Source organism: Octopus bimaculoides, chromosome 14, assembly GCF_001194135.2.
Source record: "Octopus bimaculoides isolate UCB-OBI-ISO-001 chromosome 14, ASM119413v2, whole genome shotgun sequence".
Lineage (NCBI taxonomy): Eukaryota > Metazoa > Mollusca > Cephalopoda > Octopoda > Octopodidae > Octopus > Octopus bimaculoides.
The window spans coordinates 37,409,343-37,423,254 of NC_068994.1; the positions used below are offsets into that span (position 1 = coordinate 37,409,343).

Sequence of the window (13,912 nt, forward strand, 5' to 3'; positions counted from 1 at the left end):
GTGATGTGATGTGTTGTGTGGTATGATGGTGTAGTGGCGTGTGGTGTGATTGTGTTGGGAGGTGGGAAAAGCAAGGGTGGGATGTGGGTAGGCAGAGGGTGGGGGTAGAGGTCGGGTATGTGGGAGTGGGTGTAAGGAATGGGGTAGGGTGGGATGGGAAGGATAGGGAAGGTACGCATACATATGATGGGATTCTTTCAGTTTCCAACTACCAAATTGACTCAAGAGGTTTTGGTCAGTCCAGGGTTTGTATAGCAGAAGACACATGCCCAAGGTGCTACGTAATGAAATTGAACTCAAAACCATGTAGTTGGTAAGCAAACTTCTTACCACACAGCTATGCCTGCATTTTAAGTATTTACATACTCATAACTATACACAGACATATCTCAAAACTGATGTTTCTCTTTTAAAATTCACTACGTAGATTAATAAATCATCTCTTTCTTTCTCTTTCTCGGTCTGTCTGTGTATTTATGCGTGTGATTTTATGTATCTCTGCATAAGAGAGAGAGAGACAGATATAGTGAGGGAGAGAGAAAGAGAGAGGGATATAGTAAGAGAGAAAGACTGAGAGAGTGGGGAACGAGAGAGAGAGAGAGAGTGAAAGTGTCTGTTTGTGCGTGAGTATGTGTGTACCCAATTTAATTAACTTGTTTTCCTAAATGATAACGAAAAAAAATTGTAGTGTTTTGAATTTAGTGCACTTTAAATGTAATAATGTTGCAGACAAAGTATATAAGAACCATTATAATTCTTGATTTATTTCAGGTCAATGAAATCAATACAATTTATTGGTTGACCTTTCTTAAATGGAAGTATCCATTAATGCATAATTATCTCTGGACATTTGGGAAATAATGATTTCAAATTTTGGCACAAGGCCAGCAATTTCGAGGGAGGGGATAAATTGATTACATCTATCCCAGTGTTTAACTGGTATTTATTTTATCAACCCCCAAAAGAACGACGGGCAAAGTTGACCCCAGCATCATTTGAACCCACAACATAAAAGACAGACAGAACAATGCTGAGTATTTTGCCTGATGAGCTAATGGTCTGCTTGCTCTTTCTCTTTTTTTACTCTTTAGCTTGTTTCAGTCATTTGACTGCGGCCATGCTGGAGCACCACCTTTAGTCAAGCAAATCGACCCCAGGACTTATTCTTTGGATGCCTAGTACTTATTCTATCGGTCTCTTTTGCCGAACCGTAAACACACCACCAAAGCTTCAGTTTCTGACTACCAAATCCACTCACAAGGCTTTGGTTAGCCTGAGGCTATGGCAGAAGACACTTGCCCAAGGTCTCATGCAGTGGGAACCATGTGCTTGAGAGGCAAGCTTCTTTCCGCACACTCCCGCTTCATCCTCTTCTCCTAAATTTCTGGCCTTTTGCTTATGTTAGAAACAACTATTAACAAAGTAAGAGAAGATAAATGGTTTCTAGTGGGAATCAGAGGAAAAAGTTCCTTATTCATCCATCCATTTTCTCCTCCTGCAATTCCTGGGAAGATTGGGGGGTTTACAATCCTTAGGCACCTCCTGCATAGGATCCAATTGGGAGGAACTTCATTACAACTTCCAACTGGATTCCCAATCTTGACCAACTGAGATTATGGATATTATCTAACTATATTATTCTTAATCTATTCCTAGGTTAGCTGAGCTTGAAGTAATCATCTTGTGGTTCTTTTCAATGCCATTCTAATCACAGGACCATTGTAGCAAAGCTGTGACCTCTCCATCTGGAGAAGTAGTTGTTAGATCTGGAAAGACTCCTTGAGCTCTGAGATTTTTATTTATCTATTCATTCATCTATTTATTTACAAGTTGTTGATGGAGGAGGAAGGGCATGTTTCATGGCCCTTTTTCAGGATCTCTGAGGCAAGTTGAAGGAAGGGAGGAAGTTATCCTCAGACCAGAGCTTTAATCTAAATGTTTGTCATGAAATGGAGATTGCTAAGCCTGTAAGTGTCAGATGGTAATGTCAAACAGGCAATGTATTTAAGGTTATCCATGAATAAAATTATTCACTCCACTGGGCTTCCTTACAGTTTCAGGCTACCATTTTGTTGCTTTTTATCATTTACTTGTTTTAGTCATTAACCCAGAGCTAAACTGGAGCACTGCTTTGATTGGTTTAATCTAGCAAATCTACCCTAATACTTAATTTTAAGTCTGGTGCTTATTCTAGCTATCGCTTTGGCCAAACTGCTAAGTTGCAGAGACATAAACAAATTGGCCTTGGTTTCTTAATGTCAAGTAGCGGTGGTTAACAAACAAGTACAAACACATACACGCATGCACGCGCTCGTGCGCACAGACACACACACACACACACATGACGGGCTTCCATACAGTTTCTTATTTCTTTATTACCCACAAGGGGCTAAACATAGACGGGACTAAACATAGAGGGGACAAACAAGGACAGACAAAGGGATTAAGTCGATTACATTGACCCCAGTGCATAACTGGTACTTAATTTATCGACCCCGAAAGGATGAAAGGCAAAGTCAGCCTCGGTGGAATTTGAACTCAGAACGTAGCAGCAGACGAAATACCGCTAAGCATTTCGCCTGACGTACTAACGTTTCTGCAGCTCGCCGGCTTCCATATAGTTTCTGCCAACCAAATTCACTCACAAGACTAACTAAGACTGCAGATGTCATCCAACCATCTTATTCTTGGTCTATCCCTTGGTCTCCTGTTGAATAGCTTGGCTTGAAGAATCTATCTCGTGAATCTTTCCTTTAACGTTCTAACCACATGTCCATTGTAATAAGTTGTGATTGACTTACAGTGTCTTTAAAGTATCTTAGATGCAAATGGAATTATAGGGAATTAATAAATTTAAGCTTCAGTCAAGAACTGGGGGTTGGTTTAAAATACTTATAAAGCACCTTAGATTTGAAGAGAATTATAATATAGGACTTATAAGTAATGTACTCACTAATTAGTTAATTATTGAGGTTGATTTAATCATCACCTTCATTCATTATTTCCTAAAATAAGGATTCCTTGTGCCTACGATAAAAATTCTTAAAGTATGGGGTTGTGTGTGTGTGTATTTGTGAAAGAGGATATGGTATGCATAGTTCTTTAGTCCTTTTGTCTATCTTATCCATCATGGTGAAGGTGGAGTACATCTCTTCATGTATATTTTTTAATGCTAAAGTCAAAACAGAATGGGGCAAACCCTATGACCTTCTTGTCAACTCTCTGAGACTGGCTGGCAGAAAGGAAGGATCAAGGATCACATCAATTACTTTCTAATAAGGATCTTCACTTAACAGATTCTAGTGAAGTCTCCAAAATGTCAGGTAGTGCAGTGATGTTTATGGGAGTGGAACTCTTAGGTCTGCTGTATAAATTTGTATAGGGGCCAAGAAAAAGGGCAGGGGCAGGCAAACTCAAGAGCCACTTTAGGTAGCACACACTTGAGTTACATCAATGGTTGAGTCCCAGGTCAGCTCTGACCAGAGACTGGCTTGTGATGATCAAAGGCATTGCAGCAAAGACTGTCTAATGTGTCCTTTCCTTTCTCAAAATTATCAAGTAGGATTTCTGAAACTATGGTAAATTTACCTTCAGCTAAATTTCCAGGGATGTAAACAAACCTACACACAGTTTCCATCTACCAAATTCATCCACAAGGCACTGGTTGGCCTAGGGCTATAATAGAAGACACTTGACCTGGTTTCAGGTGTAGTGGGACTGAACCTGAATCCACATGGTTGCAAAGTTAGCTTCTTAACCTCATAGTCATATCTGCATGCATACTCGAGGAAGAATAATACATAATTTGAAAACTAGTAGTCCTGCGTTGGTGGTACATAAAAGGCATCCAGTACACTCTGTAAACTGGTTGGTGTTTGGAAGGACATCCAGCCATAGAAACCATGCCACAACAGATAATTAGAGTCTGGACAGCTCCCCAGTTGGCTGGCTCCTGTCAAGCTGTCCAACCCATGCCAATGAATGTTAACCAATGATGATGATGGTGGAGAAATTTGTGGAACAGTCGCTGTTGTTTTGCCCCAGTCAACCTTGTCAACCTTGATTAAGTACATCAATGATAAACGAAATTCCAGTCATGATAAAGTTATTAAGTGCTACATAATCTGTTATGCCCTTACTCTTATGAGGATGGTAAGGAGTGATTTGTTGTAAATTTGGCTTTTATATCTAGCATGTCAAACGACCACATAGACGCTCGCTCTTGTTTGAGGAAATACAAAAGATGAGTGAGACATTTCGTTGGGTAAATGGTAAATATACAAATTGTACCGTCACTCCAAACGTAAACTACATACGACTAGAACCCCTAAGGTCTCTACAATTACTAAGTTCGACCATCGTTGATGATATGCCGGGGTAATCAAACATCCTTAACATAGCAAAGCTGCTTAGCTTTCGTTTTCAGAGACGAGAAGGTTAAAAAAAGAAAAAAGGAAGCAATGAGTTGTGTCCCTTCCATGTAAAAGTAACTTAGCAGTTTGATATTCGATATGGATGGAATGAACACAAGATTGAACTGGTTAAGTCAGTATCATTTCCTAAAACCATTGGGGTCAGAGCCACGATCTAATCACTTATACCAGTAGCAGACTAACTGGTACGTGCGTGCGTGTATTTGTGTATGTGTGTATGAGTGTGTGTGCGCACGTATACATATATGTACACATGTATATCACCCACACGCATACACATGTAGATATACACACGCTATAGAAATGCGTATACACATATATATACTTGCATAGATGCATTCATGTAAAAAGACATACTCGCACGGAATACTCATATACTTAAATGCACGCATGTGTGTGTGTGTGTGTGTGTGCAAGCGCGCTTGAATAATCTTCCTTGCATCGTTCCAATTTTAGTATATGTATTGCCGAAGCTTGAATAATCGTGGCTTGCCATCACACCGTATCACAATCAATACCAACACACGCACACAGAGCATTCGCTCAGAAATTGCAATAGTTAACATGACCATATCTTGTTTTATTCAGTCGGGTCTGTTTGACTTCTTCAGTCATGGTGCAAGGTACATAACTCTTGTAATCTTGGTTAACATAAATATTCGAAACAGTTGAACATATTTCAAGTAGATTTCACTCGAATTAAACTGGGCTGAACGTTGGTATAGTTTTCTCTTATTTGTGGGATAACATATATATATATAATTATTGACATATACGATTACATGCATTTGCATACGTAGTTTGCTTCCGAAGCGCCCAGTTTCGGGTTCAGTTCCTCTGCATGACACCATGGGCTAGCGTCTTCTTGTATAGGCTCGGGCTGATCAAAGCCTTGTGAGTGAACTTGGTTGACAGAAATTGAAAGAAGCCCGTCGTATATATGTACATTAATCAGTTATTTATTATTTTTTTTCAATATTTCCTGTCAATAAAGAAAACGTCAGGGATCCTACCAGTATTTGAAGTTTCAAACTGTTTAGTTAAAAAAAATTAATTTAAAAATCTGTGATTGAGATGGAATCATCATCATCATCATCATCGACGCTTAACGTCCGCTTTCCATGCTGGCATGGGTTGGACGGTTTGACTAAGGGCTGGCGAGCCAGAAGGCTCCAATCTGATCTGGCAAAGTTTTTACAGCTGGATGCCCTTCCTAATGCCAACCACTCTGAGATCCAAAAAATCTGTGATTGAGATGGAATAGATCCATAGATCCAGAGTTAGTTTCTGACCTAGATCCAAGCCTCCTTCATTAGTATTTAAACATCAACAGGTTATTTTTCTATGTATATATGTATGTATATGTGCAGATTTGTATGTTTTGTTTTATGTATTTTCATGCATAGAGTTATGTATGTATGTATGTATGTATGCATGTATGTATGTATATGTGTGAAAGAAAGAGAGAGTGTGTGTGTTGAGCATCTGGTTGTAGAATATCTGCCTCAACAAAATACTAACTGATCTATGCTAGCATGGAAAAATGAACATAAAATGATGACAATAAGATGACACACACACGTACACACACACACAAACACACACACGTGCGCACACACAGACACACGCACACACACACACACATACACACACACCTACACACACAAGCATACGCACAAACACTCACACATACACACACTCACACACACACATGTACATGCATGCAAATGGAATATGGATCCAGTTAAATTTCTCCCAACTGTTTAAACTATTTCAAATTTCGACCAAAATTTTCTCCAGATATTTTACTTTGATAAAGTTCTGTATGCTGATGACAGAAATCTCATTCACTTTTTCTAGCAGTGGATAATAAAAAAAAGTTACAAACATTTAAAATTATGTAATTTTAGCCAATCAAAAGCTATCATTGCTGACGTAGGCACAGGAGTGGCTGTGTGGTAAGTAGCTTGCTTACCAACCACATGGTTCCGGGTTCAGTGTCTTCTGGGCAAGTGTCTTCTACTATAGCCTCGGGCCGACCAAAGCCTTGTGAGTGGATTTGGTAGACGGAAACTGAAAGAAGCCCGTCGTATGTATGTATGTATATATATATATATATATATATATATATATATATATATATATATATATATATGTATGTATGTGTGTTTGTGTGTTTGTGTGTCTTGACAACCGATGCTGGTGTGTTTACATCCCCGTAACTTAGCGGTTCGGCAATAAGAGACCGATAGCATAAGTACTAGGCTTACAAAGAATAAGTCCTGGGGTCGATTTGCTCGACTAAAGGCGGTGCTCCAGCATGGCCACAGTCAAATGACTGAAACAAGTAATAAAAGAGTAATACAAAAAGTGTGTTTCTATGAAAACAACACGGACAGCTGTGAAGATGAGACCTTTATGTAGGTTCTCAATCTGCTACAAATAGCAGCTGAATCTTCTTTAAACAATGCACTATCATGAAATAAATCAAAAAGACAGAAACATTGTACTGCAGCACTGTTTATTTCCTTACTTGAGGCAGGCCCAAGTGCTTTACACTTACTGAATGTTATTAATATTTAAATTATAGTCAGTCTCCACAGATGTAATCTTTTAAACTATCAGATGGCCCTTAGAACATTTACTGGGACTTGCAGATTTATATTAAATGTAATTTCTCTTATGATAAAACTGTGAGCAAACAGGTGCAAGTGTGGCTGTGTGCTAAGAAGCTTGCTTTCCAACCACATGTCTCTGGGTTCATCCCCACTGCATGAATCCCTGTCTTCTGTTGATTCGGTTGATGGAAACTGAAAGAAGCCTGTCTTATATACATATATATATATATATATATATATATATATATATATATATAGGTATATATCTTTGCATGTATGTTTTTGTGTTTGTGTTATGTCCCTATAACTTAATGGTTTGTCAAAAGAGACTGTAACCTCAGGCCAACCAAAGCATTTTAAGTGGATTTGGTATACAGACACTGAAAGAAGCCTACCATATACATGTGTGTGTGTGTGTCTGTGTCTGTGTCTGTGTTTATGCCATTTCTCTCAGGGCGATTACACTCTGGATTCTATCTGCCTTTGTTCAACATTGGATTTTAGGTATATATTTTACCATGGGCTCTAGTTGTCTATATCTTTTATATGCTTATATACCTTTTGACATGTATGTGTGTGTATATGTATTCGCACACATAGATACATGCACACACATAAATACACGCACACACACACACACACGTATGTGTATGCATGTTTGTGTTTTCTTATCAAACATATAACATAGATGAAGTTATAAAATGAATTAACTACTAAAATTACATTAGACATTAGGAACATCAATTTGAGAAGAAAAGAGAAACAGGATTATGCACATATATGTATGACGTGCATATATGCATGTATATATGCACAGGTATGCATATGTATATGCACACATGTGGGTCCATGTGTGAGTGTGTACTTATCTATGCATATGCCTGAACATATGTGTATATTTATGTGCATGGGTATGTCTGCGTGTGTGTTAATATGTGCATGTTTATGTAACAAGTAAAGACCTCTTTCAGTCATGAATGACCATGGAATTGTACCAAGAGAGTTATTTCTTACATACTAAATTCCAGAAATGGAAAAAGACAACTGATGTACGTCTTCATTGGCCAACAATTAATCCAATCCTTAAGAAAGTATGGTGGTAGTCTAAATAAATTTTAAGTAAGGAAAAGGGTCAATATTTTGAGCTTCAGCTCTTTATCATTGAAAAGAGTTCAGTGTGCTGCAGTTGAAATGTATCTCAGATAAGTAGTAGTAGTAGTAGTAGTAGTAGTTGTAGTATTAGAGGGTAATAAGGAGTTTCTGAGTTAAAATAGTAACTAAATATATTGCATTCCTCACATTTCCTAATGTGTTCACCAATATGTTCATCTAATCAGCTCAGAGTTGCATCTGTTTGTATCTGGTACTGATAAGAACCAAACAAGCTTGAAATAAATTCATCAATCCAACAAAGAGTACTCTGAGCTGAATATGGTGTTTTAACTCTTTTTTTGCTTAATGTAAGAACTTATTATTTTTCCATGGCAAGCTCCAGTAAAAAGCCTTTACAGGTTTTCAAATATCTGTCAAACATATTTGAACTTGTCTTAAGCTTATACACTCTTTAATTTATTAACCTCCATTTTGCAAATTAAACGTTTTTGACTGTTTATCGCTACAAGGGTGGTGAGCTGGTAGAATTGTTATCACACTGGGCAAGATGCTTAGGGCATTTCATCAGTCTTTATGTTCTGAGATCAAATATTGCTGAGGACAACTTTGTCTTTCAATCTTTTGAGGTCGATAAAATAAGTACCAGTTAAGCACTGGAGTTGATGTTCAAAGGTCATGCTTCACCACCTCATCCCATGTTTTCCTGGGTCTCCCTCTTCCATGGGTTCCTTCACACAGCTCTCCTCATCCATACACAAGACCATACCAGCACAGTTGTCTCTCTTGCACACCACATCTAATGCTTCTCATTTCCAGCATTTCTCTCAGGGCGCTTACACTCTGTTGTGTGTGCACACTGACATTACACATGCAGAGGACCATACCAGTTTCATTTCTTTCAAGCTTATACATGTCTTCAGCAGTCATAGCCCATGTTTCACTGGAGGACAAACACAAACACAAGGACACACAGTTGAGGACAAACACAAACACAAGGACACACATGCATGCACATGCACACACACACACACACACATTTATATGACAGGCTTCTTTCATACATATACGTATATATGTACAAAATTATTTTCTTCAATTTACACATGTGTATATATGATTGCTTGTATGTGCTAAAATTTGAAATCAATTTTTACCCCTACACTATGTTTTAATTAGTTTGGTGTTTGATTGTCATAAGCTGTTGTGTTTTGGATGTATGCTTAATACCAGAACGGAAACAAACTAGCAACCTTATTGATGATTTAAATTTAGGCTCATTCTATATGGAAATAAAACAACTGATCATGATCAAGCTAACCAAAACACTGTGCAGATATATATATAACGAATGTTAACATTGGCACAAGGTCACACATTTTGGGATAGAGTAAACTTAATTTAAATTGACCTGGTTATTGAATGATGTTTTATCAACCCTGGAAGAATGAAAGGGAAAATTAAACTCTGGTAGGACTTGAAATTGGGGCATAAAGTAACATAGCAAAATACTTCAAAGTATTTTGTCAGTAGCTCAAAAGCTTCTGTCAGTCCAATGTCCTCTGTAAATATATATATATATATATATACATATATAAAAATATGTTGTACCAAAAGATGGAAGTAGATTGTTTAGCTTACATGTCTGTATTGATCTTCGTCCTATGGTTTTCAATACATTGCTTGTGAACTACATTGTCAAGATAGCCCCTACATGATCAGTGAATAGCAAAAAAACATGTACATAAAGGTTATTATTTTTATAAAGCTTTAATTACCCCTTTTCTGTTGATTGCATTGATTATTCAAGATTTGGCTTTTGAATCAAGTTAACCTCCATCACAACCTCCCAATGCTGTGGTTCTACAATGCTGGAGAAAAACTTATGGGGTAGTTTTTAGTGTTGTCATTTATAGAATTTTGTTGTGTATGAAACGAAAAAAAAACACTGTCAATAAGTTGCCCCACTCCTCTGTGCATGTGTGTGTGTGTGTGTGAATATGCAAACATATATCATCATCGTCGTCGTCATCATCATCATCAAAATCGTCATTTAGTGTCTGTTTTTCATGCTGGCATGGGTGAGATTGTTTGACTGGAGCTGGTAAGGCAGAGAGCTACACCAGTCTCCGGTTTGTTTTAGTTTGGTTTCTATGGTTGAATGCCCTTCCTAATTCCAACCACTTTACAGAGTGTACTGGGTGCTTTTTATGTGTCACTAGCACAGGTGCCTTTTACATGTCACTACCACAGGTGCCTTTTAAGTTTCACCACATGGGTGAGATGGTTTGACTGGAGCTGGTAAGCCAGAGAGCTGCACCAGACTCCGGTTTGTTTGGGTCTGGTTTCTATGGTTGAATGCCCTTCCTAATGCCAACCACTTTACAGAGTGTACTGGGTGCTTTTTATGTGTCACTGGCACAGGTCCCCTTCACGCAGCAACACCCAAATACACAACACACTGCTAGGAATTAAACTGATGATCTTATCATTCTGAGTTAAATACACTAACCATTAAACTATGCTTCCAGTATAGTGGTTAAGCAACTACTATACTTAATAGTATTACTAGCTTTGAAATACAGAGAAAATGTCGGAGAAATTAAAATAAACACAAGTTTATAATCTTAGTTCCTATGTGTATTTCTCCATTATGATTTCACTATGGTTTCACTTAGCTTGACGTGTTTTCTCAAGCACAGCAAATCGCCAAAAGTCTCAATTATACATATAGACATGTGTGTGTGTGTCTGTGTGTCTATAGAAAAATCTGCTTCAACGAATTCTGTCTGATCCATGAAAGCATGGAAAAATGAACTTAAAATGATGATAATGGTGATGGTGATGATGATGATGATGATGATGATATATCTTTTATCGTCTACTTGTTTCACTCGTTAGACTAGGGCCATGCTGGAGCACTGCCTTGAAGATTTTGTCAAATGAATTAACCCCAGTATTTATTGTTTTTTGAGCTTGGTACTCACTCTGTTGGCCTCTTTTGCTGAACTGCTAGCATTATGAGGACATAAACACACCAACACTGGTTGGTAGTGGAGGACAAACACAAGGACAAACATGCATGCACGTGCACACACACACACACACACATTTATATGACATGCTTCTTTCATACATATATGTACATATGTACAAAATTATTTTCTTCAATTTACACATGTGTATATATTATTGTATGTATGTATGTATGTATGTATTTATATATGATTAAATGTTGTACTATGTTCAATGCTACATCTTAATGCTAGTATTATGATAATGCTCAATATCGTGAGAGAGAAGTAATTAAACTATATGTTCAGTAAAATATATAAATATATTGAAAACAACACAACATATATGTAAATGGTATTGCAGTAAATATATTTATGTAACTTAATACTTTGCAGTCTCAAAAGTTTCATATGTTGCATACAATCATCAGTAGAAGAAAGAGGCCTTATGATGATATATATCTAATTTATAGAAGTATACTGTAATGTATCTTTCATTCACAGTACACTCTGGCATATTTGAACATGAATAATCTGATTGCTGTTGTTTTTGTCATTGGAGAACATGGCATGTGTTCATAACATGTGTGATTCAGCTGTGCCAGGGAACTTTGAAGCACAATGGTGTTTCAACCTCATTGTGTGTTTCTTCAGTCAATGCTCTCCCACTAGACTGATGAATCTAACAAGAGCACCAGCTCTTGTTCATAGAAATCAACAAAATTATTTGCTGATGCATGTTGTTGTCTGCCGAACAGATAATAAGTCACAGGATGCATGCAGAACAGCAAGGATTCAAGCAGTTATGTATCTGTGAATAATGTATATATTTCAGCAAAAGATATCCAGTTACACACACACACAGAAACACACTCATGCACACATATGCACGTAAGCATGCATGTACATATGCGCATGCACACACACACACACACACACACACAGTCACACACAACATAAGGTGGCGAGCTGGCAGAAACATTAGCACGCCGGGCGAAATGCTTAGTAGTATTTCGTCTGCCGTTATGTTCTGAGTTCAAATTCCGCCAAAGTTGACTTTGCCTTTCATCCTTTCGGGGTCGATTAAATAAGTACCAGTTACGCACTGAGGTCGATATAATCGACTTAATCCATTTGTCTGTCCTTGTTTGTCCCCTCTGTGTGTAGCCCCTTGTGGGTAGTAAAGAAATAACACACAACATATCTTGTGTATACAAACAAATGTACAACAACTACTGTTAAGTCTAGAGCTCCATCTAAATTATTATATTTCAGTCTGATTCCCATATGGCTGAGCACTATGTTGGTTAGAAAGGGGAGTATTCCAGTTGATTTGAACTATGGAACAGTCTCCTCATAAAATTAATGTGCAAGTGGATGAGTACTCCACAGACACACATACCATTAAGGTAGGTCTCAGGAAGATTCCTCATGACACATCAAATGTGACACGGCTGGCCCTTAGAACTACAGGTATAACAGATTTTTGCCAGCTGAGCTAACTGGAGCAACGTAGCATAAAACATCTTACTTAAGGACGCAATGCACTGCTGGAAATTAAACTGATGGCCTTATGAGCCTGAGCCAAATGCACTAACCATTAAGCCATGCTTCCAGTATAGTTGCTAAGCAACTACAATATTTAATAGTAATACTAGCTTTGAAATACAGAGAAAATGTAGGAGGAATTGAAGTAAAAACAAATTTATAACCCTAGTTCTTATGTGTATTTTTCCAACAGGGTTGCATGGAACCCTACATTGGATGTTCCATGTGCATTTAGATGCCTAATTAGAATGGACCCCATACATATATACATACATACATACATACATACATACATACACACATACATATACACATATATTTGGAAACAACTGAAGGTTGATGACAGAAACAGCTTCCATCCATAGGAAATCTGCCTAAATAAACTCTATCCAATCCATGAAAGTATGGACAGCTGAGGATGATGACAGCCATCCATCCATACAGTATATGCATTTAAGTTTATCTCTACAGATTTTCTAGAGAATTCAGAGCCAGCACTGAAAGTCACAGCATTTTGTATATGGATACTTTTATTAAGCAATGCAATCGAAGCTGGAGATAAAATAAGTATTGGGTGCATATACATATTTCGAGATTTATTGCTCTTTCATCAGTACCACATCCAATCCATCAACTATCCATGAATGCATTACTTCCATATTCACTATGTTTAGTGGTGTAACACAACTGGATTGATCAATTTACATATTAAACACATTCCTGGCAGCTGGTACATAAATATTAATTGCTAACGAGGACACAACATTTTGTTTTGCAACCATAAATACTACCAAGTATATTAAAGGTTTATGAGTTAATATTGTGCCTTACTTTTATGTGTTAGTAGTGCAATTTTCCCATTATTTAGTTTATATATTTTCTATGGAGTTCAGAGCCAGCACTGAAAGTTACAAAGTTTCATTCATGAATAGGTCTATGTAAACAATACAATAAAAGAAAGATAAAAAGTAGGTGATGGATGTATATGCATATTTCAAGAGTTATTGCTCTTTCATCAGCACCACATCCAACCTGTCTACTAATGGGTATTTAAGCAACATGCTCGTATATAGTTGATGGGTTGGATATGCTACTGACGGAAAAGTAATAACGGTTGAAATATGCATATGCACCCATTAACAATATATATATATATATATATATATATATATATATATATATATATATA

The 13,912-nt window shown here is 37.4% G+C and overlaps 1 protein-coding gene across 3 annotated transcripts in view; it reads right to left on the bottom strand.

Annotated features, from left to right (window-relative positions):
- The window catches only part of LOC106879144 (protocadherin alpha-8), a 123,111-nt gene that overhangs the window by 47,056 nt on the left and 62,143 nt on the right, over positions 1-13,912 (bottom strand). The window lies entirely within an intron of this gene.